This window comes from Phascolarctos cinereus, unplaced genomic scaffold (genome assembly GCF_003287225.1).
Source record: "Phascolarctos cinereus isolate Bilbo 61053 unplaced genomic scaffold, phaCin_HiC Scaffold_5;HRSCAF=322, whole genome shotgun sequence".
Lineage (NCBI taxonomy): Eukaryota > Metazoa > Chordata > Mammalia > Diprotodontia > Phascolarctidae > Phascolarctos > Phascolarctos cinereus.
This window is the reverse complement of record NW_027555958.1, coordinates 45,175,328-45,203,098: the sequence shown is the minus strand read 5'-3', so window position 1 is coordinate 45,203,098 and position 27,771 is coordinate 45,175,328. Positions and strand designations below refer to the sequence as shown.

Here is a 27,771-nt window from a genome sequence, read left to right as displayed (position 1 = left end):
GTAGAGACCAAACTATATCTCAGATGTCTATATTCCTAATGGATCTGGGTCAAGAGTGGACAGTTATAAGAGCGTGTTTTTGACCTTATACATTTCAACAATTTTATCAGTACTTTGGATAATAGCAAAAATAGTATGCCTTTCATATTTCCAGATGATAGTCAAAATACATTTATTAAAAATTGTGTACCAATAACGTGCTAAGCACTTGGGATAGGAAGAAAAGAAGAAAAAAAATCCTGCCCTCAAGTTTATATTCCAACATGATATATACAGAGTAGATGGAAGATCATTTCAAAGAGGAAGGCATTAGGACCTGGGCGGGGGGGGGGGGGACCAGGAAAAGCATCCTATTGGAAAATGGGATTGGAGCTAAGTCTTGAAGAAAGCCAGGTAAACCAAGCCTCAGAGTTGAAGAAGAAATCATTCCAGTTATGGGAGACAGCCAGTGCAAAGGGACCACAAAGTAAGTTGAGTGGCCAATTTGAGGAATGGTAAGAAAGCCCATGGAGGGCACAAAATATGAAGAGCTTTAAATGTCAAAGATAGGAACTTATATTTTATCCTGGAGGTAACAAGGATCTGCTGGAGTTGATTGAATAGAAGGATGACATGGTCAGATCAGAACTTTAGGAAAATCATTTTGGCAGCTGAATGGAGGAGGGATGGGATTGGGGGGAGAATTGAGGCCTGTGCCAAAGTGATTGCAGTTTTGCAGGTGAGAGGTGATGAAGATCTGAACTAACATGTCAGATTGTGTGAATGGAGAGAGGACTTCTATGAGAGAGAAGAGGCATAGACATTATGAGATTTGGCAGTGTATTGGATATGTGAAGTTAATTAGAGTGAGGAGTTAAGGCTAATACCAGGTTGGGAGCCTGGGTACTGGGGATAATAATAGTCCCCAAACTCATAACAAGAAAGTTTGAAAGATGATAAAGGTTTTGGGGAAAAGATAGTGAATTCTATTTTTGTATGCTGAGTTGGAGACGATAGAAGACAACTTAGATGGCCAAGGCAGGATTCAAAAGGCTAATAGGTGAAATAAGAATAGGAACAGAAGGAAGTCAGATTCTTCAACTCCCTGGAGCGCTAAGTACCTTGGTGGGGGGAGTGTGGTAAGGAATCCTGAGACGTCCCAATACCAAGCTGGAAACTGGGACCTCAGACATCTGTTACTCTACAGTGCCGGTTTCTTCTTCACTTTCAAGTATCCCAATCATTTCCAAGTGACTCCACACTATAGCACCTTACATGTCTCATATAGGGCATATTTACTCACTCCATTCTACTCTTACTCAGGGCTAATTTCTCAGAGAAGGATCGTTACCACATGGTTACACCCAATCTCTCCCAGGGTCCTAGGGGTAACCTTATTGTTACATGCCCCTTACCACTTCAGCTTGGAAGCCCTGACATGTCTTTTCATTTACACAAAACCAGCTACTCCCAGTAATGATATTTTTGGATCTTAAATATAACTATTTATCTAACAAAATAATATCACAAGTACTTATATATTAAAGTAAATACAGGAATAATAAATACATCATAATCCATGAATAAACCTGGATCACCTCTCTCACCTATGTACTCAGTATCTGTCTCTGTGTGTGTGTGGAGAGGGCTTAGTATACACAGAAATGTGCCAAGGAAACACATGAATTAGGAAAACCTATGACCTAGGGGGTAACTAACAAGTCTAGAACAATAAACCTCAGTGTTATCTTTCTGTCTCAGGAACAATCCATAAAATTCCTTGATGAACATAGCCTCTATGTTGAACAGATAGTTCCATTGCTAAGCTGAGATGATCCATTCTGTGCTTACCCAACACTTCACTGAACATGATAGTCTCAACCAAACTGGTCAATATACTAAGTGATTTCTCTGCTTTCAAGTTACTCCCCTTACTTGAACTTATTTCTTAACAGCAGCTGTAATATCCATCACTTCCAGTCTCAAACTTAACTGATACAATTATGAAATCTGTTCTTTTACCTCTCTCTCCCTTCTTTCTGGGTTCAAACTCTGGGTCCTCTCTCAAAATGGTCCAACTTTAACTCTCATGATGAGTAATCAAATTCTTATTTTCTCTCTATGATTCAATAAGACATTTGTCCCATAATTATAAAACAGTTATTAATGACATCCATATCACTCTTGCATACTACAGCTTGTCGCAATCAAAAACAGTAACTTTTCTTACTAATCATATGAAAAGGGACATTAACTCACCTTAGGGAAGCAGCAGTGGGGAGGAGTAGAAGTGAGTTGTTTGTAGAGTGATCTAGGCACTTTCTTCTTCCCCCCTCTCCCCCCTTCCAGACAGCAAGAGGATGAGCATGGTAGCTTTGTATAGCTTCCCAGCATCACCTGCTACTTCCCTATCCTCAAGCATCTCTTATCCTTTCTGCCTCTTTTCACATCCCCAGTATTTAGCACAGTGCCTGGCACATAGTAGGTGCTTGATAAATGCTTATTGATTGATTGATTCTGTTGCTTCCTGTCTCCCACACTATTGTGTGTGTAGAGGGAAAGACCACTCTGGGTAAGCATTTCTTTGTTCTGGTAAACTTTGTGTTGCCTGCTTTCACTACTTTTTTTGTTGTTGTTGTTAGTAGAGGACACTGGCCCTGTGCCAACTCCTGTCTAGAGCTAGCCCTCACCTACTACAAATTTGAAGAGAGTGTTTGGGGTTTTCTGTGCAAGACAGGAATAGTGGCAATGGAGAGAAGAGACTGATGAGTTTCGAAAGGTGTCAGACTTCTTCCAATTAGCTGCTTCAGAGATCAAATGTGACCTAGATAGGACTTAGTTATCAAGAAAAGTTAGTTAAAACAATGTAAATGTCAGGTGATCCACAGGGGTGAACTCTTCTATGTACCAGGCCCTATGCTAAGCAATGGGGATACAAATAAGAAAAAAGACAGTCCCTGCCCTCAAGGAGCTTCTATTCTAACGGAGGGAGACCATATCCAAAAAGAAGCTGAAAAGCAGAGACTGGGAGAATGCAAGAAAGCCCAATCCATGCCCTGACTTGTCAACAGATCTGGACTTGTGAATGTCACAGACAGACACTTTAGATATGAAAGTGAAAAACCTTTTCAGCACTTCCTCTAAAATTGCCTTTTCCTCCCCCAAAGCATATACCAGATGTGATAGCTTACTGTTGCAGGTTTTAAGGATTTCTTCACCACTCAGTTTATGAGCATTTTATGTGTAACAGGATGTTTAGGAAGACCTAAGTCCGCTGGGATAGAGGAACTTATTAGCTGAGTTCCTAGACTGCCATGCAACTCTGACTGGTAGCCTCCATGCAGTCTGAAAGGAGAAGTGAGGCCCTAGAGCACAAATGTGGATCAAGGGTGAGACCCAGAAATGAAACATTAGACTAAATGGAATAGAGTCAGACTGAGAGACAAACCCTCTGGACGGGAGGCCCTTGCTAAGGGACTGCAACCAAACAATGTCACCCACCCCCACCCCGAGCTGTCATTGATAACACCGTTAGAACTGGTAAGGAAGTAAAATCTGATATTAAAGACAAAAAAAGGGAGAGAGTGAAACTGAGCTGTGGAGAAGTCACACAGAATCATTATGAAGTGTCTAGAACTGTTTAGGCTGCCTAAAACTGAACTGGCGAATTTTTGTTTTTCCATTCCTTTAAAATAATGTTGTTTCCCAATCCTTGTTTTTTAAAAGTTCGTTTTGCTTTCTGTTTCAAGGTTTCTCTGAGATGAAGCGATTATCCACTGAATTGTGCATCTCTGTGTGTTTGTTTGAACAAAGAGGGAGAGGGAAAGGCAATAAATAGAAAAGTATGAAGAATGGAGGGGGCAGAACAGAAGGAGAGGGAGAGAAAGAGAGACACACACAGAGAAACAGACAGACAGAGAGACAGAGAGAGGGAGAATGTGAATTTGTATAACTCTTGGGACCTTCCTGACGCCTCGGGGAGTTAGAGCAGTCCAATGCAGATCTGCACCTGCTGGTAGAGCAGTAGGAAAAGTTAAAGTGATCTGCCCAGGTCCATGTAGGTGGTGCGATTCTAAGACTGGACTTGAACATTCAAATAGTCCTCATCTCTAGCCCGCTCCGGGCTGTGTTTTATTCCCGGTCAGTCACAGAGACATTGACCGGGCGTGTCCTCTGGCTGTGTGGGCCGAGCCAGAGTGCCAAACTTTGATCAGGAGCTCAGCTCTGAAACCATGACTCAGCGGTGTGTGGTAATAGACTCATATTTACGTATTCGGCCGGGGTCGGTGATCTTGTGTCCCTTTTCTGTTATTTCCTTATGAATTTCATGTGCAACATGAATGTGCTTTGGTCTCTCCTGTCAGAGGCTGTGACTGTACCTATAGACCAGAATGTGTGTCTGGTCTGCGTTTCGGATTGCTGTGGCAATGCCTATACACTACAGGAGAGCGTGCTGGTGGTCTCAGGACAGTGGCCGCACTAGTTTCCTGCAAGTTGTTTCATACAGCCGATCCGGCCGTGTGTGTTTCATCCACTGACGCTCCAGACAAAGGACGCTTTTCTTGGTGATCGAGGAACTTTTGTATGATAGGGTGGGGTTCTCCAGACATTTTCCTTTGCTTTCTGATGGGCGCCCCTAATCTTAACTCCTATACTCTTTCAACTTCGACATACACCTGGCAACCCTACGGACTCATATTTACTCAGAAGAAAATGTCTTTAAAACTCATTTAATGAAACCTGCCTTTAAAACAACAAAGAATTCTGACTCCGATTTATGTGCCTTCGCTCGGCTGTTCCATTCTTGAGGAGCTCCAGTGGCGCAATCGGTTAGCGCGCGGTACTTATACAACAGTACAAGAGCGAGTAATGCCGAGGTTGTGAGTTCGATCCTCACCTGGAGCAGGTGTTTTTTCTCATGCTTAGAATTTTACTCCAGGAGAGCTATTATGGGTGCACGGTGGATTTTACATTGATGATAAAGACTATTCATTTTCTGTGGTTTACTGTTTTGGGTTGGGGAAGGTCTTTTGCAAACAACAAGATAGACAGACATTAACTTATTAGAACTTTGTAAAATGATATTGGTTTGTTAAATTGTATCACTATGTATTTAGAACTTTGAAAGAAGGTGAATTATCAAGTTTAATTACCAACTGAGCCACGTGGACGGTTCCTCAGATTCTTTAGTGCAAGTATTTGAGAAGGCATTCAAAAAGAGATGTCCCAGTCACTAAAGAATTGTGTAAGATTTGGGGCCATGGATTTTGCCAAACACACTTCAGATTTGCTAGAGACAGCAAATGTCAGACCCGGTGGGAGTATGGAAGAGTAGGATAATTGAATAAATCAATAATCACCCCACTTAAGTGATAAGATGCTCAATCAATCTCAGTCATAGAATTTAGACTGTGTGCAACATCTTTGAAGGTCATTGGATTCTGCAATGACTCTAGGCAGGTTTGCATTTAGGGATTTTGTAATGCCCACTCTATCCTACATAAGACCATAGAGTTAGCTGGAATTGGGGAGTTCCAGTCAGTTGCATGTTGGGGAAGAAAGAGAGAGAGTGCTTCTATCAAGCCTCCAAGGAGGAACTTCCTAGGGTTGGTGATAGGAGAGGGAAGAGAGGCTTTGACTTAAGTTTTTCCCTCACTCCTTGGGTTGGAGAAGGATCCTCAAAGGATCCAGAGGATGTTGGACTTCCTAGGGGCATCTCTGCTTTGACTGACAGGAGAGTCTGTATTGGGAGGCAAGGACATACTATACACAGATTCACAACTGCACAAGGAGCTCAGCAAAGAAACTACAACATGGGTAAAGGGAACTTCTTGAGTAGGAGAATGAATAGAAGAAAAGGACTTCTAGTTATCAGGAGTTGGGTCATCCCTTTGCCGCATGCACTTTCTAGGCTTTAAGACTGCTGTCCCCTGGACTCTGCATTTCTGTAAGACTGTCAGAAACTTTTGGGAATGACACTTTGTAGCTACTCTTCTAACTGTACCACTTTTGTAAATACTCCATTAGAAAAACAATTTTGTCTGGCTGACTAAATCAATTTGTAGCTGATAATCTTGGGTAGGAGGGAGGAGAGTTGGAAAGCACACCAGTGGGGTCTTGGGCCAAAGGCATAAGATAATCACTCTTAACTCCTCAGGGGGAACTCTAGAACTCTGAGAGGGAGGCATAACCTTACTCTGGGACTCAAGATTTCTCTATTTGAATTGAGATGAATGGAACATTTATTAAGTGCTTACTATATGTCAGGAACTGTGCTAAACACTTAGGGATAAAAATACAATCAAGCAAGACAGTCCTTTTCTTCAAGAAGGTTACTGTCCAATGGTGGAAGAAAACATACAAAGGAGCTGGGGAAAAAGTGTTGGTGAAGAAATAGCCAGAAAGAAGTAAACAAGCTTCCATCCATCTATCACTGTGACATTCCTACCTAAACCCACAAAACTGGCAGTTAAAGCCAATGAGTCCAGTGTTAATATAATATAATGTAATGTAATATAATAAATATTATTATGCACTAGAAAAAAAGGAACAGTCAGAGGGAAGATCTATGAACTGATGCAAAGTGAAGTGGGTAGAAGAAGACAAACAATATACACAAGGACCTTAGCAGTGTAAATGGAAGGAACAACCTCAAAACTGTGCCTTGCACAATTATAATGACTGATATTGGAAATGAAGAGTAGATATGAGAATGTATCTCTCTTACTTCAAAGAGGAAGGGGAATGAATATGGAGGTGAAATTAATTTGTTTTGCTGAACTTTCTTCCCTCTATTTTTTATTTTATGTTGCAAAAGATGGCTCTCTGGATTGAGGAAGGGAGGGGACATATTTAGAGAAGATTATGTAAAAGCAGAAAACTATAAATTAATTTTTAAGAGTTAAAAAATAACTTACTACAGCTAAACAAATAAAGTTCATTAATAAATATCTATTTGCTTGATGTTTCCCTTAACCCCAAAGGAAGAGCTGGGTTCTGAGAGATTGGAGGAAAAGGGATTTCACTTTTCTAGTGTGCTGAAGAGCAGGCAAGAATGGCCCAGGGGGTGGAAGGTCACAATCCTAGGGAGACTTGGAATGAAGAGCAAATGGGGTGAAGCCAGGAAGTGAGCAAGGAATAGTTGTTTGTAGTGAAAAAGGGGTACATGGGGAACGAAATGTAGATCTTCAGCTGAGAAACACAGACAGAAGATACAAGTCAAATAGGTTTACTAGGTGTCAAGTGGACTTACTAGAAAGTGGGGCGGTTAGGTAGCAAAGTGAATAGAGCACCAGGCCTGGAGTCAGGAAGACCTGAGCTCAAATCTAGCTTCAGACACTTATGAGCTGTGTGAACCTGGGTCACTTAACTCTGTCTCAGTTTCCTTATTTGTAAAATGAACTGGAGAAGGAAATAGCATACTACTCCAGTATCTGCCAAGAAAGCCCCAAATGGGGTCACAAAGAGTCTGAAATGACTAAACAATAACAACTAGAAAGAAGATCTCCTAGTCTTGACTTCAACACAAATGAAGTATACGTTTTGATTGAAGAAGCTTCAGTTCAAACCCACATTCGTAATGAAACTTTTTTCATTTCCCCTAGGGAGTCCTTTAATCATATTAAGCAATGTACAGGCAATCCCATTGAAGGAAACTAGAACACAATCATCCTCACCATCAACAATTTAATGAGCATCAGTAGATGCAGTATGCTAGGGGCTGTGCGTACTAAGATGCATAAAGTATGATTCCTGAGCTAAAAAATCTGCTATTTGATTGATGAGCCAGGATATCAGCAGAAAAAGATAAAAAGTAAGCTCAGGTAGCATTTGCTACATCCCAAATGACAGCTCAGTACTGAAAATGAAGATTTTGTAGAGTCATCTGTTCAAAGTTGTTAGTTACCCAAAAAGAGTGCATGGATTTTATCTTGAATGTTATTAAAATATGAAGGAATATTTGAACTGGTGAGAGCAGTGAGTTCATGGGCTATAAGTGCTACCTCTTACAGATGAAGCAACTCAGTTCCAAAGAAATGAAGTGGCCATCACTACTGATTAGCATCATGGTTGAACTAAAGGCCCTAGAATTTTGGTCTCTATTGAGCAGATAAACTATCTAGGCCAGTAATATACTTGCCCATTGCATTGCTGAGCAATATCTGAACATTCAATTTGGCCAGGAAAGGGGGCAGATTCAACCCAGAAGTTTGTACTCTCTTCTGTCTTGATTTTTCAGGATTTGCCATCAGTTGCATTGACTGACTAATTAATGTTGTCCTGTTAAGGGTATTCTACAAGTAGAACAAATTGTACTGGCAAATGGACCACAATGTTTGAAAGGATCAATTTGTTTTTTGCCATGATCTCTATTTGGGGCACCTAGGTGTCAAATAGATAGAGTACTTGGCCTGGAATCAGGAAGGCTCTTCCTGACATCTAATATGGCCTCAGACACTTACTAGCTGTGTGACCCTGGGCAAGTCTCTTCACCCTGCTTGCCTCAGTTTCCTCATATGTCAAATGAGCTGGAGAAGCAAATGGCAAACCACTCCAGTATTTTTTCCAAGAAAACCCCAAATGGGGTCACAAAAGTCAGACACAACTCAATAACAACAACTGAATTATAAAAATTTAATGTGTCAGGAAATGTAAGTGATATAAAATATAGGATATAAATAAATAAAAAGATAGACCTTTGTTTGAAAGGATCTGTTGGTTAAAAAAAAAAAGCAACAGCTAACTGAACAATTAAAAAAACTGTGAAAGCTAAGCTCCACAAGTGTAGGCGAAATGCTTCAGCCAGGGATCGAATGAGTGATCCCTGGCTTTGAACTCCTGCTTCTCTGAGTACACTTGTTCTACTGCAGCTCTCTTTGTATTGATGTGACATCAGTGCCCATCAGCTACCTACTTGGTGGGCTTGTCCACAGCTGAAATAGAAATATCTTGCCACACCTGGCTTGTTTCCCTTTTTTCTGCAACCTACAATAAATAGTAAGCTGCGACTTAGCTAGCAATCGATCAAACTGTATAACTCGGCCTGATCCTCAAGCCACAGCTAAGTGGTTTCACCAAAGACTAGGTAGTCACTTTACATGGCTAGTATTTCCAACGTCGGGAGCTAGTGTCCCTACTGCTCAATGAAGGTGCTCAGCTTAAGAATGCTTAGACTATTTCCTCTTCCCTGTTCACATTGCTCAGCATGACTTCAGTCTCCTCATGTCTCTCCTTTTCCTTGTCATCTGGAAAAGTTATCCCTTTAGGCATAACTCGATAGTAGAACTAAAAGTCTGAACCTGCTACTTTGACTCTGATGCTTGTTTTTGGGAGAAGGCAGGATGGATTCTAGTGTCTGCCTTTTTTTGGACTTTGGGGATCTTCCCTAGATGACAGGTTCTTGGCTCACCTCGACTTAGGCCATACCGCCAAATTTGCTTCTCTGCAACTCTATCCAGACGTAGAAAGTGGAACTGGGGAGTCTTTGGAAGGATGGGACTGGTTCCTATTAAGTCTGTGTTCCGAAGGGCTTCGCTTTCACGACTGCTCTCGTCTCTAAGTGACCCTAACAGTTGACTCTTGTCCAGGGTCCAGGTCTTGTCTGTTCCAAGCATTCATATACAGGATAATGGTAGTACAAATCTCAATCAAGTGTCTGGAGACTGGATTGTAAAAGATGCGCTTTCCCTGGGAGAGAACTATTGACTCGTGGCAAAAGAAGTTCTACCATGCCCTGACTCGGATTCGAACCGAGGTTGCTGCGGCCACAACGCAGAGTACTAACCACTATACGATCACGGCTCGCCACGAAACAACGCGGTTCTAGATCTTCTACTAGATTCTTTTAATAGCATTTAAACTAGCGTTCTCAAGGAAATTGTCATTTTGGAAGGTGAGGGATGGGGGTAGGATGGGGTGGGAACTGTCCTACTTCTCTTCCCTTCTGGATGGCGCCTTCTCTCGCTCTAGTCTAAACTCGATTCCCAAGAATGGAGTTCAGTATGGAGAGCGCACTGTGAAACCACAAGCGAAGGAGCAAATAATTACAACACAGCTTCTTCTTTCCATAGAATTATTAAGATACAGCCTGTCTTCTCTCCATTCCCAAGGAGAAAAAAAAAAGGCCAAGGCCTCCCACCGCATCTGGGGTCATCTCCAGCCGTCCTGACCTATAACTTGCCACTAGACTCAGATGACCCTGGAGGAGAGAGTGAGACTGAGGACTGCGAGGTCTTGCCTTGCTTAAATCTAAGTCTCTTGCAAGTCAAGACATCACCCTCCTGATGTCATTGGTCCTCTTCCAAGGAAGAACAAATAACAACCAAGGAAATACAACAGAAATATTTTCCATTCCACAACACTATGCTCTCACACATCTCTCTCTGTCTCTGTCTCTCAATCTCTCCCTTTTCCCACCTCCCTACATTTCATCTCCTAAAACTGACAGTTTCCATCTGACCAGAAGGACAAGTTACTTTGCTGCAGCACACATTATGAAGTTGTTGAGGAATAGTAGAAGTGCACACTAGATTTCCTAGGTGAGAACCCAAATGAATGTTTCTCCCTGTGAGAGAAAATAAAATGGAGAACTGGCTCTCGGTCTGTGCAACTCTGCTCTTTCTTATTCTTTCCTGAGCAAAGTATAATAGGTGGGCAAAATTAAAATGCAAAAGAGTATGAAATCTGGATGCTCTAGACCAACCAAAGGAAAGTGATGGAAAGAAGGCTGGTTCATTCTGCTTCTATGCAAACTCAATTTTTGATTAGCCATTCTTGTCACTAACACTTTCATCTCCAGAACCAATCACATCCTCACTCATATCTTGAAACTGGCTCCCTAAAGTTTCCGCAAGGCTAGATTGGGAGTGTGCAGGGACTATCTGTGTATGGCTCAAGGACTGGCCATCTCAACCCTCACCCATCTTGTAATCAGTTTGGACACATAATGCATATATTCATGCAACAGGGGTCTGATTTGGGAACATGTGTGTTGAATGTGCCTATTTCTGGAAGTTCCTGAAGATGACATGGTATGAAGGGGTCTGGCCCTCCACTTCTTACCATGAACAGGTATTCTATTTCCACTCAGCTTGTCTCTTGATGAAGAAAAGCCCTTCATGGCTGGCTGTTGAACTAGAACTGTGAGGTAGACAAAAGACTCCCATGGGAGTACAACTCCAGTCCTCTTTTTTGCTTGAATGATCCCAGTAAGATAGGCTGTGAGCCTCTGGGTGAAAAGAGGCTTCAGTCCCTCCCTACCCATTCCCTACTCTGACCCATGAACACAAGTCACTTTTATTTGTCCCTTTGTATTTATTCTTTCCTGGTCTTAAGGTTAGGAAAGTTGGAATAGGCTTTGACCTTAGAAGCTTCCAAAATTCTGGAGTGGGAGTAGCCAAAAGTTAGGGAGTCCAGTGAGGACTGAAGTTCTCAGCACCAAAGTAGATCAAAGGCAGGCAAGTGAGAGACTTGAAAGAGATAGTGTCTGAGATACCCTCTACTTTTCAAATCAGCATACTTGGATGCCTGAATCTATAACTGTGCCTGTTATTTTGTTCTTTCTCACATTTGTGTTTCCCCCTGTTACTTAAGGGCAAAGAGGGGAGAACAACAAGGGATTTCTGAGGCAATAGATAAGAAACCTTTCTGACTAAGGAACATGGAGTTTTCTGGGGTTACCTGATTTAACCCTGCTCCATTGTCATGAAATGAAAAGAGTTTAAGCAGCAATGAGGGAGGCTGACAACCAGGTAGGCCAAGTGAATAGCTTAATCTAATGTTGATCAAGCCCCTTTGGCTTAGCTGTCCTGGTTTCCATATACAGTCCCAATACGATTTGTTTTGCTTTTTAGCTTCCTTTAAACTGCTGCACCAAGGGGCAGAAGATAATCCTCACTTTGCTGTTTTTTTAAAACTTTTACAAGCATAGGTAATCCTTAATTCAATTCAATAAACATTTATTAGGCATCTACTAAGTGCCTAGTGATAAACACTAGGGATACAAAAAAAAGAGGCAAAATAGAGTCCCTGCCCTCAAAGACCTTACAATCTAATGGCAGAGACAACGTACAAAGCAAGCTATATACAGGATAAATAGAAATTAATTAACAGAGGGAAGGCACTGGAATTAAGAGGGGTTGGTGAAGGCTTTCTATAGGAGGTAGGGTTTTAGTTGGACTTAAAGGAAGCCAGGCACATCAGTAGTTGGAGTGCATTTCAGGCATGAGGGACAGCTAGAGAGAATTCCCAGAGTCAAGAAGTGGAGTGTCTTGTTTGTGGAATAGCCAGGAGACCAGTGTCATTAGATCAAACATTATGTGGGTTGGAGTAAAGTGCAAGAAGTCTGGAAAAGTAAGAGGGGGCTAGGTTATGAAGGGCTCTGAATGCCAAACAGTGCATTTTGTATTTGTTCCACAAGGCAATAGGAAGCCACTGTAGTTTACTGAGTGTGTGTGTGTGTGTGTGTGTGTGTGTGTGTGTGTGTGTGTGTGACATAATCAGATTTGTATTTTAAGAAAATCACTTTAGTGGCTGAATGGAAAATGGATTGAATTGGGGAGAAACTTGAGACAGGCAGACCCACCAGCAGGCTACTACAATAATCAAGGTGTGAGATGAGGCCCTGCACTAGAGTAGTGATAGTGTCAGAGGAGAAAGGGGAGGGATGGGTATTCAGGAGACTTTGCAAAGTTGAAATAAGCAGATCTTAGCAGCTGCTTGGATGGGGGTGGTGGTGGTCAGATATAGTGGAGAATCCAGAATGAGTCCTAGGTTGTGAACCTAAAGGACTGAATGGATGGTGTTGCATTTGACAGTGTGTGTGCATGGAGGGGGGAAGGTTTGAGGGAAAAGATAACAAATTTTGTTTTGGACATATAGAGTCTAAAATGTCTATTGGACCGCTAGTTCAAGATGTCTGCAAGGCACTTGGAGATGGGAGACTGGAGGTCAGCAGAGAGGTAGGGGCAAGATAGGTAGATTTGAGAGTCATTAACATAAATATGGTAATTAAATCCATGGGAGCTAATGAGATCACTAAGTGAAGTAGTATATAGAGAGAAGAAGACATAGGACAGAACTCTGAGGAACACCTACAGTTAGAGGGGCTTGATCTGGAAGAATATCTAGTAGAGGAGGCAGAGAAGAATTGGTTGGATAGGTAGGAGACAAACCAGGGAGAGAGTGGTGTTCCAAAAACCTAAAGAGAAGAGAGTATCAAGGAGGAGAGAGCCTGTGACAAAGGCTTCAGAGCGGTCAAGGAGAAAGAGGATTGAAAAAAGCCCATTGAATTTAGCAGCTAAGAAAAACATCACTAGTAACGTTAACTCTCTCTAGGTTTCCAGTTCCCACTGTCTCTCATTTTAAAAGAATTTCATGATTGTTTGGTCATCCTCCTCACTGTCACTCTCTTACCTCTTATTTCTGCCTGGACTTCAGAGTCTGGGTCAAAGTGTAATCTGCAGCTGTGAGGTTTGGTTTCCTTTTGAAGTGTATTCTGCGTGAAAAAATATAATTGAATATTAAGAGTTAAGAGCTACTTCTAGGGCTGTCTCCCTAAGAGAGCATATAAATAAATGGGAAAAGGACCCACATGTACAAAAAAATATTTATAGCAGCTCTTTCTGTGGTGGCAAAGAATTGGAAATTGAGGGGATGTCCATCAATTGGGGAATAGCTGAACAAGTTGTGGTATATGAATGTCATGGAACATTACTGTGCTATAAGAAATGATGAGCAGGCAGACTTCAGAAAAACCTGGAAAGACTCATATGAACTGATGCTGGGGGAAGTGAGCAGAACCAGGAGAATATTGTATACAGTGATAGCCACACTGTACAATAATCGACCTTGATAGACTTAGCTATTCTCAGCAATGCAAGGATCTAAGACATCTCCAAAAGACTTGCAATGGAAAAGGCTATCCACATCCAGAGAGGCAACTGTGGAGTCTGAATGCAGATTGAAGCATATTATTTGCTCTTTTTCTTCCTTCTGTTTGGTTTTGTTTCTTCTTTCTTGTGGTTCCTCCTGTTGGTTTTAATTCGTTAGAATTTAGAATTCTAATTCTTTAGAGTTCTTTAAAACTGGGAACTCAAAAGCTTATGGAAGTGAATGTTGGAAACAAAAAATTAATTAATTAAAAACAAATTTTAAAAAAGAGTTAAGAGCTAGAGATGATTGTATCTAGAGGTGACTCTCCTGAAGGTGGTCCAGGTCAATCCTTATATTAGACTGAACTGTGGGCAAGTGCGAAGAAGGGTAATGGCAGAGAGAATTAGAGGTTCATAGGTTTCAAGTTGTCAGGGTCTATAGAGGCTAACTAGTGTGAGTCTGTACTTGTGTAAATCAGAGCCGTGATTCTTTGATATTATTCTGTGATGCTGTCAGTTTCCTTTGCAAAAAGTCTTCTGCGATACCTAGGAAAGGGAAGTTGTGAGGCATTGGTGGTTCAGTGGTAGAATTCTCGCCTCCCACGCGGGAGACCCGGGTTCAATTCCCGGCCAATGCAGGTGGGGGTCTATTCTTTATCTTCTATTCCAAAGCACAATTCCAGTGGCTATTGAATCTCACAGCTTCCCTTCGAAAACCAACTCTGGTTTCGTCTACCTCAGGACACTTCTCTTCGAATTCTGTAAATGTTCAGGAGCAGTTGGCCTTTTCTTCTGGTGCTTCTTCCAGTCAATTAAGTTGCAATGAGAGCCTGCTCCGGGTTAGGACCGATACACAGCATGAAACCTTGACTCGCCTGGACTCTCGGTAGAAGGCGGAACAAATCAGGAAACGTGGACAAAGAAGTAATACCATCTACACGTTTTCTCTGGACGTTCCAAACTATGTCTATATCGTGTTCTTTGCCCCAGGCTTAAGATACAATGAGATCCAGAAAACATCGAATGAGAGCCTGTAATGTGAAAAGCACCGAGCTGGGCTCTGAGCATACCAAGATAGAGGGGAAAGCTGTGCCCTCCAGAAGCATATTTACATCTGCAGGGACCTTCAAATCCTGTTGTAGCCGGAGATAGCCCAGCTGGTAGGTGGAAACCAAAGGCAGGGCAAAAATACAGCGCTAGAAAAGAGATCATGAACTCAAGGGCCTACCTTGAACAGCAACCCAGCCAGGGAGAACCCCAACTAAAAGGTCTCACCAAAGTTTTGGACTCGGGATGAAAGGATTCAGAGTCTGGAGTGCTAACCATTACACCAAGAAACTACTCAGAGAGATGCCTTTTTCAAAGATTTTGTAAGGCAAGTCTTTGCAGCACCCACACTTCATGCTAATTTGCGCTTCTGTCAAGAAATGCTGGCCCAGGCCAAAAGAAATCCCAGCGTTAGCTCTGGCGCAGACACACTTGCTGCCACATGCACTAGTTCTCTCTCCTCTATATCTCTACTTAGCCCTCAAACTCACACTCCAGCAGCTGAATAACAAACTTGCTCAAGCGACACACCTCTCCACTCACAGTGTAGGGATCTCTCTCGCTCTCTCTGTCTCTTTGCCTCTGCATTTCTCTGTCTATCTCTATCACTCTATCCCTCTGTCTCTGTCTCTCTTCACTCACCTGTGGACACACAAAAAACTCTCTCACCTTTTTCTGATCAATAGAATGGCCAATTATAATTGCAGAGGAAAGAAGTTTCTTACAGCTTTGAAAAGGGGTGGTGGACTAGAGGCAGACTGAGATATATATCCTCAGTCACATTTTTTTTTTGCTTCATTATATTTGATTGTTACAAGGGAGGTAACCTCCCTATATTTATTTTTCTTGGGGATGGGGAGAACTGTGGCAGATAGAAGGTGAGTAGTGATTTTGATGAAGATCAGAAGAGAGACCAGAAGAAAAGAAGGAAGGGAGAGAGGGAGGGAGAAAGGAAAAAAGAAAAGCAAAGAAGGAAGGAAGGAAAGAAGTAGTAAAATGAAAAACATTTTAAAAATACCTGGAAGAGAGCAGAAGGATGTTCAGAAAGGAACACACAAGCAGAGAAATTTTGTTATTGTACTGTGAAATTTAACATACACCTAAACAAACACCACTTCTAAAAAACTGCAATTTTATATGCAGCTTTTTCTCCTATTCTTTGGGTATTGAAATATTTGTGTTTGTTGGTGTTGGTTAAATTCATTATCTTAAATTGTTTAAAAGAGAACTACATCAAATAAATGCATGTTGTCTGTTTTCAGTTGAATATAATTTCTCTGCTATGGCTTTGTAAATTTACCTTTGATAACTGTTGGATGGAGTGGGATATAGTTTCTAACATGAGTTACAACCCAAATCAGACCCAGCCTACCCGTAACAACTTGGAAGTGAACCTAAGACTTTGGGTTTCCACCACAGAACGTACAATCAGTGAATGAGAAGTGTAATGTCTTGAACCAATCCTTCTGGCCTTAGTTGTCCTTGGATAATTGACCCTGGGAGCAACTGTGTGATGAAGAGCTAGGTATGAGAAGCCTTTGAGAAAGTGCCTGGAAACAATGGTGAGACCACTGGGGACTGAAATTTCATTCCCCTAAGGGTATCCTGCTATTGAAAGAATGGCAGAACTTAGAGCTATGTGACTAAATTCTGCGCCAGTCTGTAATGTGCCCCACACATGGTACTCAGAAGCAGTTGGGGCCAAGCAAGGCATTTCACTCTATATCCTTGAAAGCAATGGCTTTTCCTACTTGGGTCAAAAGAAAAGACTCAAATTAGTGAGAAACAGATTTTGTCATGCCACTGCATGATGCAACAGATGACTCTAGGAAGAATTAGCCTTGTATTTGGTCTGGCTGTAGGAGAATACTGTTGAATAGTACTGCATGCTTGGAGAGGATAAGTTCTTGGAAGCCTATGGAGCTTTCATGTATAGATATTTTATCTCTGAAAAGACATAGGAAAAAATATAAGTATCCTAGTGGTGATAAACTATTACATCTGGTTAGCATGTTTACAATTCCTATGGAGTTGTGGGGAAATAATTTATCTGTCTATGGCTTCCCTGCCTTAATCCATTCTGAACAAGGTGGAAAAATTGGAGAATAAATTGCTTAAAGAGATGTTGGCTTTAGTAGGAATCAAGAAGACTAGACTTATAACTTACTGCCTCAAGGAGACCCACAGGCTCAGTATTTCAATCATGCATTATTCAACACACACTGGGGCTGAATGCCTTTGAGAAAGTGCAAGAATATCAGGATTCAAGTTTGTTACAGTTTGGGAATAAATACAAAACCCATCTTTCTACTGAGAACTCTGGGTCAAAGAGACATTTTAATCATTTTCTTATCATAATTCCAAAATGCCTTCCAGAATGGTTGGACCAATGTTCAGCTCTCCTAACAGTGCATTTGTTGTTGTTGTTCAGTCATTTCTTACTCTTTGTGACCCCATTTGGGGCTTTCTTGGCAAAGATAATGGAGTAGTTTGCCATTTCTCCCTCCAGCTCATTTTACAGATGAGGAAACTGAGGCTAACAGGGTTCAGTGACTTACCAGCATCACACAAAGATTTGATGCCAGGCCCAGCATTTTATCTATCCACTTCACCACCTAGCTGCCCATCAGTTCATTACCATGTCTCTTTTCTCATGATTCCTCCAACACTGACTATTCCCAACTTTTGTTATCTTTACCATTTTGCTGGGTGTGATGTGAAAGGAATCTCAGAGTTGTTTTAATTTTTGTACGTATAGTGTTTTGGAGCAATGTTACACATGATTATTAATGATTTGCTCTTCTTTTTGGGAAATGGTTTTTGGTCTTACATTATTTCTGTTAGGTGCCTATATAGCTTAGATATTAGAATCTCATCAGTGATATTTGATATAGAGATTTCTTTCTCCATCAACTGCTTCCCTTCCTGTTATAGTTACATTAATTCTGTTCTGAGAAGATATTTTCATTTCATATAACTAAAAACATCTATTTCCTTTCTTATCTATCACCTCTGTTAAGATTTTTCCTCCTTCCCACCCATTCCCCCATAGTTGTGAAAGGTACTTCATCTGCTTCTCTTCTAATTTTCATACGTGGCATGACCTTTAATTTCAGGTCATTAATCCATTTTGATAATATTGCACGAATGGTGTGAGATGTTGGCTTAATTTCTGGCCATCTGATTGCCAGATTTCCCAGAAATTCTTTTTAAATAGAAGCTACTTTCTCAGGCAATTTATGTCTTAGAATTTATTGAACACCAAGTTATTCAGCTCATTTTCCCCACTGAATCTATTCCATTATGTTCTTTTCCATTAAAAAAGCACAGCAAAATTATTTCAATGATTTGTTGTTATTCATTCATTCAGTCATGTCCAGCACACCAGGCTCTTCTATTCTCCACTATCTCTCAAAGTCAGTTCAAATTCCATCCATCCAAAGGTTGGGTCTGTCCAAATTTGCCTTCAATGTTTCCCAACATCAGAGTGTTTTCCAATGAGTCCCATCTTCTTATCATATGGCCAAAGTATTTAAGCTTCAACTTCAGTATTTGACCTTCCAGTGAAAAGCCTGAATTAATTTCATTAAGTATTGATTAACTTGATCTCCTTGTTGTTCAAGTGACTCTCAAAATGCTTCTCCAGCACCACAAATCCAAAGCAGAGATACTGAGGAGTTCAGCTTTCTTTATAGTCCAACTCTCATAGCCATATATTGCCACTGCAAAAACCATAACTTTGACTACACAGACAAACACTGTACAGACTTGTTGGCAAGGTGATGTCTCTGCTTTTTAGTATGCTGTCCAGATTTGCCATAGCTTTCCTTCCAAGGAATAAGTGTCTTTTAATTTCATGGCTGCAGTCATGTCTGCAGTGATTTTTGAGCCCAAGGATATAAAACCTAACACTGCTTCCATCCCTTCTCCCTCTATTTGCTAGGAAGTGAAGGGACCAGTTGCCAAGGTCTTATCTTTTTTAATGTTAATCTTCAAGGCAGCTTTTACACTCTCTGCTTTCACTTTCATCAAGAGGCTTCTTAATTCCTCTTCACTTTCTGCCATCAGAGTGGTATCATCTGCATGTCTGAGATTGTTAATATTTCTCCTGGCAACCTTAATTCTGGCTTTTGATTCATCCAGCCTGGCATTTCACATGATATGCTCTGCATATAAGTTAAATAAATGAGGTAACAATATACAGCCTTGTCATATTCCTTTTCCAATCTTAAACCAATCAGTCGTTCCATGTTTGGTTTTAACTCTTGCTTCTTGGCCCACATACAGGTTTCTCAGGAGACAAGTAAGATCATCTTGTACTCCCATCTCTTTGAGGATTTGTCACATTTTGCTGTGATCCACACAGTCAAAAGCTTTAGTTCAGTTAATGAAACAGAAGTAAATGGTTTTTTTTTTCTGAAACTTCCTTGCTTTGTCCCTAATCCAGCAAATGTTGGCAATCTCTTCTCTAGTTCTCTGCCTCTTCAAAAATCCAGCCTGCTCTTCTGGTAATTCTTGCTTCACATACTCCTGAAGCTTAACTTGAAGAACCTTAAGCATAATCTTGCTGGTCTGTGAAATGAGAGCAGTTGTTCGGTAATTTCCTTGAAGTTGCCCATCTTTAGGGTTGGGATGCAAACTGATATTTTCCAATCCAGTGGTCACTGTTGAGTTTTCCCCATTTTCTGGGGCTTATCTTCCAATGTCATCTCTCATTTTAATACTGTCCCCGAGCTTTTCTCAGCGAAGATGCTGGAATGGTTTGCCATTTCCCTGTCCAGTGGAATTCTCTGCTATGATCTGTCAGTCTTGGGTACCCTGCATGGTATTGATTTGATATTGATATCATAGTTTGATTGAGCTATGCAAGCCCCTCTGCCTTGACAAGACAGTGATGAAGATTAGGTGTAGGAGTGGGTCTATGATAACTATTTTATAAAATAGCTTGACATCTGGAAATAATATCCTCCTCCCTTTTCATTACTACTTTCCCTCATTATTTCACTTAGCAATATAGACCTTTTGTTCAAATGAATTTTGTGATTTTTTTCTAGTTCTGTAAAGCATCTGGTTGCTTGATTGATTAGTATAGAATTAAATCTGAAAACCAATATGGATAGCATTTGCTCTAAGGAGTACAATGATTAAAAAAAAAGATTTGACTTACAACATAATATTTATAGCAGAACTTTTTGTAGTAACAAGAAACTGGAACCAAAGTAGATAGGACCATCAGTTGGGATAATGATCATCAATCGGGGTAAACAAGCTAAGGCATATGAATATAATGAAGTATTAATGCCCCATTGTTGTTAAGTCATTTTTCAGTCATGTCTGACTCTTCCTGTATGAAATAACTATGATGAATCCGAAAAAGCATGGGAATACATAACTGAACCACTGCAAAGTGAAGTAAGTAGAATCAGGAAACCAATATACACAATGATTAGAGTAAATGGAAAGAAAAACAACAACTAAAGAATATGACAACTGAATATGATAAAATTGAATATGACAAAATCATGTCATGCTTGACCTCAGAGAAGAGACATTTGAACTGGGTTTTTATAGATATGGATCTCTGCATAGAATGTTAGACATTTTATATGTGTTATTTAACTTTGCTGAATTGTTTCCCCCTCTTTTTTGGATATTATTTAAAGGCTTTCCAATAATGGAAGGGATACATTGATGGTTGTAGGGGATGTAATCAAAGATATTAATAAGAAATGTTTTTATGAAAGAAAAAAAAACTTCCAGGAACAATGAAACTCGTTTTAGCAGAAAATAAGTTTAGCCCAGCTTCTTCCATCATTTGCTATAAAAAGTTGCCTCAGTCAAACTGAGACCTAGGAAAGACCTTACCTTAAAAAGGGCAAGTTCCCTCATTTCATCCGGGGCCATCTCCAGTCGTCCTGATCTATATTTTACCATTGGACTCAGATGGCTTCAGGACAGAGTGAGGCTAGTGACTTTGCTCAGCCCTCCCTCATTTAAATCCAGTTCTCTTTCAAGTCATGACATCACCTTCCTGAAGTTATGGTCCTCCTGGAGAACCGAGAACAACAAATGATCGAGAAGTACCAAATAGATGATCCACCCAGATATTACATCCTTAACAATTATAGGAGAGTGGGAGAAGCGATCTTTCATAACTACAGCTCTTAATCGAAAAAAGAATAAAGGTGATATTAAGAGAGAAACTTCAGGGTTGTTTTTTTTTTTTTAAGTCACAGAAAATTTAAAAGCTCTGCAGGAAAAGGATCAGTGCAGATAGCATAAGAAAGGAGACTGACATGTACAGGAAAAACTTACATCTGAGACCACTTGAAAGAAGTCTGATATCCTGGTAATGTATTCACTTTTATAGGACTAAGAACCACCTGCCAATCGGCGAAATAGATCATTGCTTCAAACGAACACGATCATTTTCTAAGAGTCTTTCGAATAATCAGCGATTTTATAAAATATTGCTGTAAATCTCAAATAATAAGAGAAATAACTACGGGAAAAATGACTCCAAAAGCTTCACCTCAAACCGAGCAAAGTGGCAAATACCACAAAATATGGGAATAGTCACTGTTGGAGAGATCTTCGGAAGAAAGGAGAACTCATTCACTGATGATGGAGCTCAATTGCAGATTGGTTCGACCGTTTTGGAAAACAATTTGCAATTATGTGACCAGTCACTGAAGTGTTCCTACCCTTTGACCTAGTGATGTAATTTCTTTGTATATGTTCCCTAAACCAAGAGAGAAAGAAAAGTACAGACGTACATCTCAGTATCCAAAGCATTTCATTTTGTAATAAGGAGGGGGGAAAAAAACCCAACCTTGAAAACAAAGGGTGCACCAGACAATTAAGGAATGGCTAATTAATTTGTGGTATATGAATACTCGGCGTTATTTCTCTGCAAGAAAAGAGAAATTTGAGGAAGAATGTATATATAGAACGATCCAGAGTAAAATAAGTAGAGAAAGGAAAATATTACACTCAATGACTCTGATAGTGTCGATGAAAAGGACCCTCAGGTGAAATCAGTCTTGGCCCCGGGAAGAAGTGGAGAGGTCTTTCCTTCTGGCCCTACATACATAGATCGCTGTTGCACTAGGGATATGGAACGTGTCATACTCGCTGTCAGAATCCAATTTATTGAACCATTCCGTCAAGTTTGAACGCGCAGGTTCTTACCAGTTGTTGTTGCTGGTAAGCACATATCCTGCAACTATGAAAGTTGCTCCTTTTTGTAGTTGAAGGCCGACTTTCAAGCTGTAACCGGCAATTCCACTCAAAAGCTAATTACGCCTGAGAAGGAAGCTTCAGAGGAAACCACGAGCGAAGCGGCAGACTGGGCTGTGTTTGAGAGCGGAGAGGAACGCGGTGAAGTTTCAGAGAGGAGCGAGAGCGAGGTGTTCAGTTGTTTATGGGTTGGGACCGCCCTACAGCGGAGTTAGAAGCCTCGCTGGGGCACTGGGGAGCCCCTGTTCGGCCACAAACTTTGCGGCCTTGGGGAAAGTCGTCCTTAACAGAAGGATCTCACCAAGGAGCCGAGGTTGGCAAAGGGTTTATCCGGCCAAAGAATGACGGGTGAGGTAGTAGTGTGTGGTTTCCGTAGTGTAGTGGTTATCACGTTCGCCTCACACGCGAAAGGTCCCCGGTTCGAAACCGGGCGGAAACAACGCCGTGCCGCCTTACCACTTTTGGCCCAGCCCAACTCACTTGGCCTCTCAAACACGCCTCCGCTAACCTGTTTTCTCTAGGAGCTGGGAACAAATCCGACGCGAAACCTCTGGTCCTGTCCTTACCTACCTTGTGGTGGCAGGTTGTTTGCTTCAGAAAAAGGTCTTTATCTACCAGAGGGGCTCCGCAGGTCACACATGCGAGTGACGTGGCCGTCGCGACGTGGAGTGTGTCTGTCAGTCAGTCGGCTAACATTTTATTTATTAAAGGCATGTCCAATAGGTGCCAAGCACCGGGCTAAGCGTTGAGGACACAAACAAAGGCAAAGGACAGGCCCAGCCCTCAAGGAACTCACAATCTAATCAGCGTGTGTGCGCGGGCCCTTGGCCGGGATTTGCATCCAGGGGCTGTGCTTCGCCCCACAGGTATGTGTTTGCTGCGACATCGAGACGGTAACAGGCTTTCCTTCCGTCAGGAACTCGTCCTACATGCCGGGATGCACACTCCTGCTTCGGGCTCAGTGCCCCAGGCGCCAAAAGAGCAGAGTGGACCTAACTCCACCCCAGCCCAGCTGACTATGCGTTCCGCTTCTGACTCCCCGGCTCCGGGAGGTGGGGTTTCAGGTTGGGTCTGTGGTCCAAGCCCCGGGAAAAAGCTTCATGGTTTCGCTGTTTCCGCCCGGTTTCGAACCGGGGACCTTTCGCGTGTGAGGCGAACGTGATAACCACTACACTACGGAAACAACACGGAAGAGCTTCGTTGGGGACTAGCTCCTCTGGTGGAAGACTTTGCCAAGCCCTTTTCAGGGCTACCCATGCGCCGTTGGGGTCCACCTCCACCCAACTGTCACTTGTGACTCCAAGAGACAGCAGCAATCGCGTGTGCAGCACAATTTGTCCCGGAAGCTGGAGCAGGCACGGTGACAAGGTCGTCCACCGCGTTTTGGGTCATGCCACTCGTCCTGACTTTTGTCTTGCCACTAGACTTCGATGATTCTGGAAGAGAGAGTGAGGCTGATGACTCTGCCTCACGTCAATCCAATTCACTCCCGAGTCAAGACATCACCCCGTGATATCATTTGTTCACTTTCGAAAACGAAGGACAAACAACCATTACCTATGGAAATCTGCTCCTGGTCTCGCAAGCAGAGGTTTGGTCACTGGCCGGCTCTAGCCTAACACCAGTCTGAGAAAATGACTGAGCATGTTGAGTGACTGGTTATTCGAAAAAAATGGGGGAGAGGAAAAAAAACCACAACCGTGTCCAACGTGGGGCTTAAACCCACGACCCTGGGACTAAGAGTCTCATGCTCCACCGACTGAGCGAGCCGGGCAACCCTTTGACTTCTTCGTCCCCCTTCCCACACCTTAACCCCTGTATTCCTAGAATATTGTCTTTAGAATCCTTTTGTTCTTTCTAAGGTCAGCTCAGGTGCCAAGTCCTCTGTGAAGTCTCTCAGATTGTCCCTCATTCTCTCTGTCTGTGTGTATGTGTGTGTCTGTGTCTTCTCTCTCTCTGTTTCTGTATGTGTGTGTCTCTGTCCCTGTCTCACGCTCTCTCTGTCTTCTCTCTTTCTGCCTCTCTCTATGTGTGGGTCTCTGTCGGTGTCTGTCTATCTCTGTCTCTGTCTCTCTCCTGCCCCGCCCCGGAATTCAGCAAGAGAGTCTGAGAAAATGATTGAGCGCGTTGAATGATTATTTTGTTTCTTCAAAGAAGATGGAGGAGGAAAAAAAAAAGTTCTTAGCCGCGCCCAACGTGGGGCTCGAACCCACGACCCTAAGATTAAGAGTCTCATGCTCTACCGACTGAGCTAGCCGGGCGACCCTGCAAACGTCTTCCTTCCCCTTTCCTCCTTCTTAACCCTTCACTATCATTCCTGGAATACAGTCTCTTGTAGATTGTCCTTCTTAGAATCCTTCTGTACTTTCTAAGGTCAGCTCTGGTGCCAAATCCTCCGTGAAGTCCCTCACATTATCCCTCAGTCTCTGCGTGTGTGTGTGCGCGTCTGTCTGTCTGTGTCTCTCTATGTGTGTATCTCTGTCCCTCTCTGTCTCTGTCTCTCTCTTCCCTCGACCTCAGCGACAATGTCTGAGGAAATGATTGAGCGCGTTGAGTGATTATTTTGTTTCTTCAAAGAAGATGGAGGAGGAAAAAAAAAACTCTCAGCCGCGCCCAACGTGGGGCTCGAACCCACGACCCTGAGATTAAGAGTCTCATACGCTACCGACTGAGCTAGCTGGGCGGCCCTACAAACTTTTTCCTTCCCCTTTTCTCCTTCTTAACCCTTCACTATCATTCCTGGAATACAGTCTCTTGTAGATTGTCCTTTTTAGAATCCTTTCGTTCTTTCAGGTCAGCTCAGGTGCCAAGACCTCAGTGAAGTCTTCCTGACCCTTACTTTCATTCACTGACTTTAATCAGTTTCCTGTTTTGCCAATCAATTGCCAGTCACACCTTGACAAAACGTGGGTTAGCCCCGCCTTCGACCTTCTCTGCACCTATTTACTTGTGGTTGAAAAACAATCGAGAAAGTTACGGGACCGAGTAGAGAGCGTTCGCTGGCATTTGATGTTTAATGGAAACTGGGCTCTTACTATCGGCAGCTCTGGGCATGCTCAATGGGATGGCCTGAGTTACAGTGAAAAATCTAACGGAAGAACCTATAGTGGGAGCTGTATGTCGCGCACAAGACACAGTGAGTAAATGCGCTGAGAGGAAGTGTGTCTTTACCCCGCTCTTTCCATGCCCTTTGATTCGGCGCCCCTTCCACGATCCTGGACTCTGTTTGATGCGTCCACTCTCTGAGCACCTCTTGGCAGAGGTACGAAAGTGCAGGAATCCCCACTGCGGTGATACCTTACCAGAGTAAGGTAAGGGAGAGAACCAGGAATATGGCTGGGTACATTAATTTTCTCAGTCAAGACAGCTTCAGTATTTCTTCCCATTGAAAAATGGAGAAGTTAGGCTCTATCTTTGCCTGGCTAGCTCAGTCGGTGGATCATAAGGCTCTTAATCTCAGGGTCTTGGGTTCTGAGCCCCACGTTCGGCGCAGCATTTTTTTTTCCTCCCCCATTTTCTTTGAAGAACAGTCACCCAACTCAACACGCCCAGTCATTTGTTCAGACATAGAGGAGCGGAAGACAGAGAGACACACACTCGCAGAGAGACACACAGACAATGGTGGAGGTAAACGGGGCCGGGAAGGCCAAATGCGCATCTGCTAGTTTCCAAACCTCTGCTTGCCAGACCAGGAGCAGCTTTCCACTGGTAATGGTTGTTTGTCCTTCGTTTTCAAAGATGACAAAATTACATCACGGGGTGATGTCTTGACTCGAGAGTGAGTTGTATTGACGCGAGGCAGAGTCACACAAAATCATTAGCCTCACTCCCTCTTCCAGAATCATCGAAGTCCTGTGGTGCTGTTCATCCTCCCTAAACGTTGTGTATGGTTGCTTCCGTAGTGTAGTGGTTATCACGTTCGCCTCACACGCGAAAGGTCCCCGGTTCGAAACCGGGCGGAAACAGCGAAACCATGAAGCTTTTTCCCGGGGCTTGGACCACAGACCCAACCTGAAACCCCACCTCCCGGAGCCGGGGAGTCAGAAGCGGAACGCATAGTCAGCTGGGCTGGGGTGGAGTTAGGTCCACTCTGCTCTTTTGGCGCCTGGGGCACTGAGCCCGAAGCAGGAGTGTGCATCCCGGCATGTAGGACGAGTTCCTGACGGAAGGAAAGCCTGTTACCGTCTCGATGTCGCAGCAAACACATACCTGTGGGGCGAAGCACAGCCCCTGGATGCAAATCCCGGCCAAGGGCCCGCGCACACACGCTGATTAGATTGTGAGTTCCTTGAGGGCTGGGCCTGTCCTTTGCCTTTGTTTGTGTCCTCAACGCTTAGCCCGGTGCTTGGCACCTATTGGACATGCCTTTAATAAATAAAATGTTAGCCGACTGACTGACAGACACACTCCACGTCGCGACGGCCACGTCACTCGCATGTGTGACCTGCGGAGCCCCTCTGGTAGATAAAGACCTTTTTCTGAAGCAAACAACCTGCCACCACAAGGTAGGTAAGGACAGGACCAGAGGTTTCGCGTCGGATTTGTTCCCAGCTCCTAGAGAAAACAGGTTAGCGGAGGCGTGTTTGAGAGGCCAAGTGAGTTGGGCTGGGCCAAAAGTGGTAAGGCGGCACGGCGTTGTTTCCGCCCGGTTTCGAACCGGGGACCTTTCGCGTGTGAGGCGAACGTGATAACCACTACACTACGGAAACCACACACTACTACCTCACCCGTCATTCTTTGGCCGGATAAACCCTTTGCCAACCTCGGCTCCTTGGTGAGATCCTTCTGTTAAGGACGACTTTCCCCAAGGCCGCAAAGTTTGTGGCCGAACAGGGGCTCCCCAGTGCCCCAGCGAGGCTTCTAACTCCGCTGTAGGGCGGTCCCAACCCATAAACAACTGAACACCTCGCTCTCGCTCCTCTCTGAAACTTCACCGCGTTCCTCTCCGCTCTCAAACACAGCCCAGTCTGCCGCTTCGCTCGTGGTTTCCTCTGAAGCTTCCTTCTCAGGCGTAATTAGCTTTTGAGTGGAATTGCCGGTTACAGCTTGAAAGTCGGCCTTCAACTACAAAAAGGAGCAACTTTCATAGTTGCAGGATATGTGCTTACCAGCAACAACAACTGGTAAGAACCTGCGCGTTCAAACTTGACGGAATGGTTCAATAAATTGGATTCTGACAGCGAGTATGACACGTTCCATATCCCTAGTGCAACAGCGATCTATGTATGTAGGGCCAGAAGGAAAGACCTCTCCACTTCTTCCCGGGGCCAAGACTGATTTCACCTGAGGGTCCTTTTCATCGACACTATCAGAGTCATTGAGCGTATTATTTTCCTTTCTCTACTTATTTTTACTCTGGATAGGTCCATGCATATCTTCTGGGTCCTTCTATTTTTGTTTTGTTTTTGGTTTTTAATTGTATTTTCCCCTGGGAACTGGTTAGCTCAGTTTTCTAGGGCGTGCTCCTAGTAATGCCAAGATCTCTTTCTAACCCAGTATTGGCTATTGCACTTTTGGGGAGACAGAGTGCTAGAAACCACATTGGTTGTCTAGTGAGCAGTGATCTACCTCAGACTCACTTGGCTGATGTATGCAGATATATGGACTGGCGATCAACACGGAAGCAACTCTGAAA

General features: G+C 42.9%; 1 long non-coding RNA gene and 8 other non-coding genes across 9 annotated transcripts in view; 5 read left to right on the top strand and 4 right to left on the bottom strand.

Moving 5' to 3' along the window:
• LOC110220087 (uncharacterized) overlaps positions 1-27,771 on the top strand; it is a 113,777-nt gene that overhangs the window by 519 nt on the left and 85,487 nt on the right. The window lies entirely within an intron of this gene.
• TRNAI-UAU (transfer RNA isoleucine (anticodon UAU)) lies at positions 4,791-4,884 on the top strand. Its single transcript has 2 exons — positions 4,791-4,828; positions 4,849-4,884. It is a non-coding gene; the product is annotated as a tRNA-Ile (tRNA).
• On the top strand, positions 14,418-14,488 carry TRNAG-CCC (transfer RNA glycine (anticodon CCC)). Its single transcript has one exon. It is a non-coding gene; the product is annotated as a tRNA-Gly (tRNA).
• Positions 22,503-22,575, top strand: TRNAV-CAC (transfer RNA valine (anticodon CAC)). The gene has a single exon. It is a non-coding gene; the product is annotated as a tRNA-Val (tRNA).
• Positions 23,247-23,319, bottom strand: TRNAV-CAC (transfer RNA valine (anticodon CAC)). Its single transcript has one exon. It is a non-coding gene; the product is annotated as a tRNA-Val (tRNA).
• Positions 24,325-24,397, bottom strand: TRNAK-CUU (transfer RNA lysine (anticodon CUU)). The gene has a single exon. It is a non-coding gene; the product is annotated as a tRNA-Lys (tRNA).
• Positions 24,747-24,819, bottom strand: TRNAK-CUU (transfer RNA lysine (anticodon CUU)). The gene has a single exon. It is a non-coding gene; the product is annotated as a tRNA-Lys (tRNA).
• TRNAV-CAC (transfer RNA valine (anticodon CAC)) lies at positions 26,029-26,101 on the top strand. Its single transcript has one exon. It is a non-coding gene; the product is annotated as a tRNA-Val (tRNA).
• On the bottom strand, positions 26,773-26,845 carry TRNAV-CAC (transfer RNA valine (anticodon CAC)). Its single transcript has one exon. It is a non-coding gene; the product is annotated as a tRNA-Val (tRNA).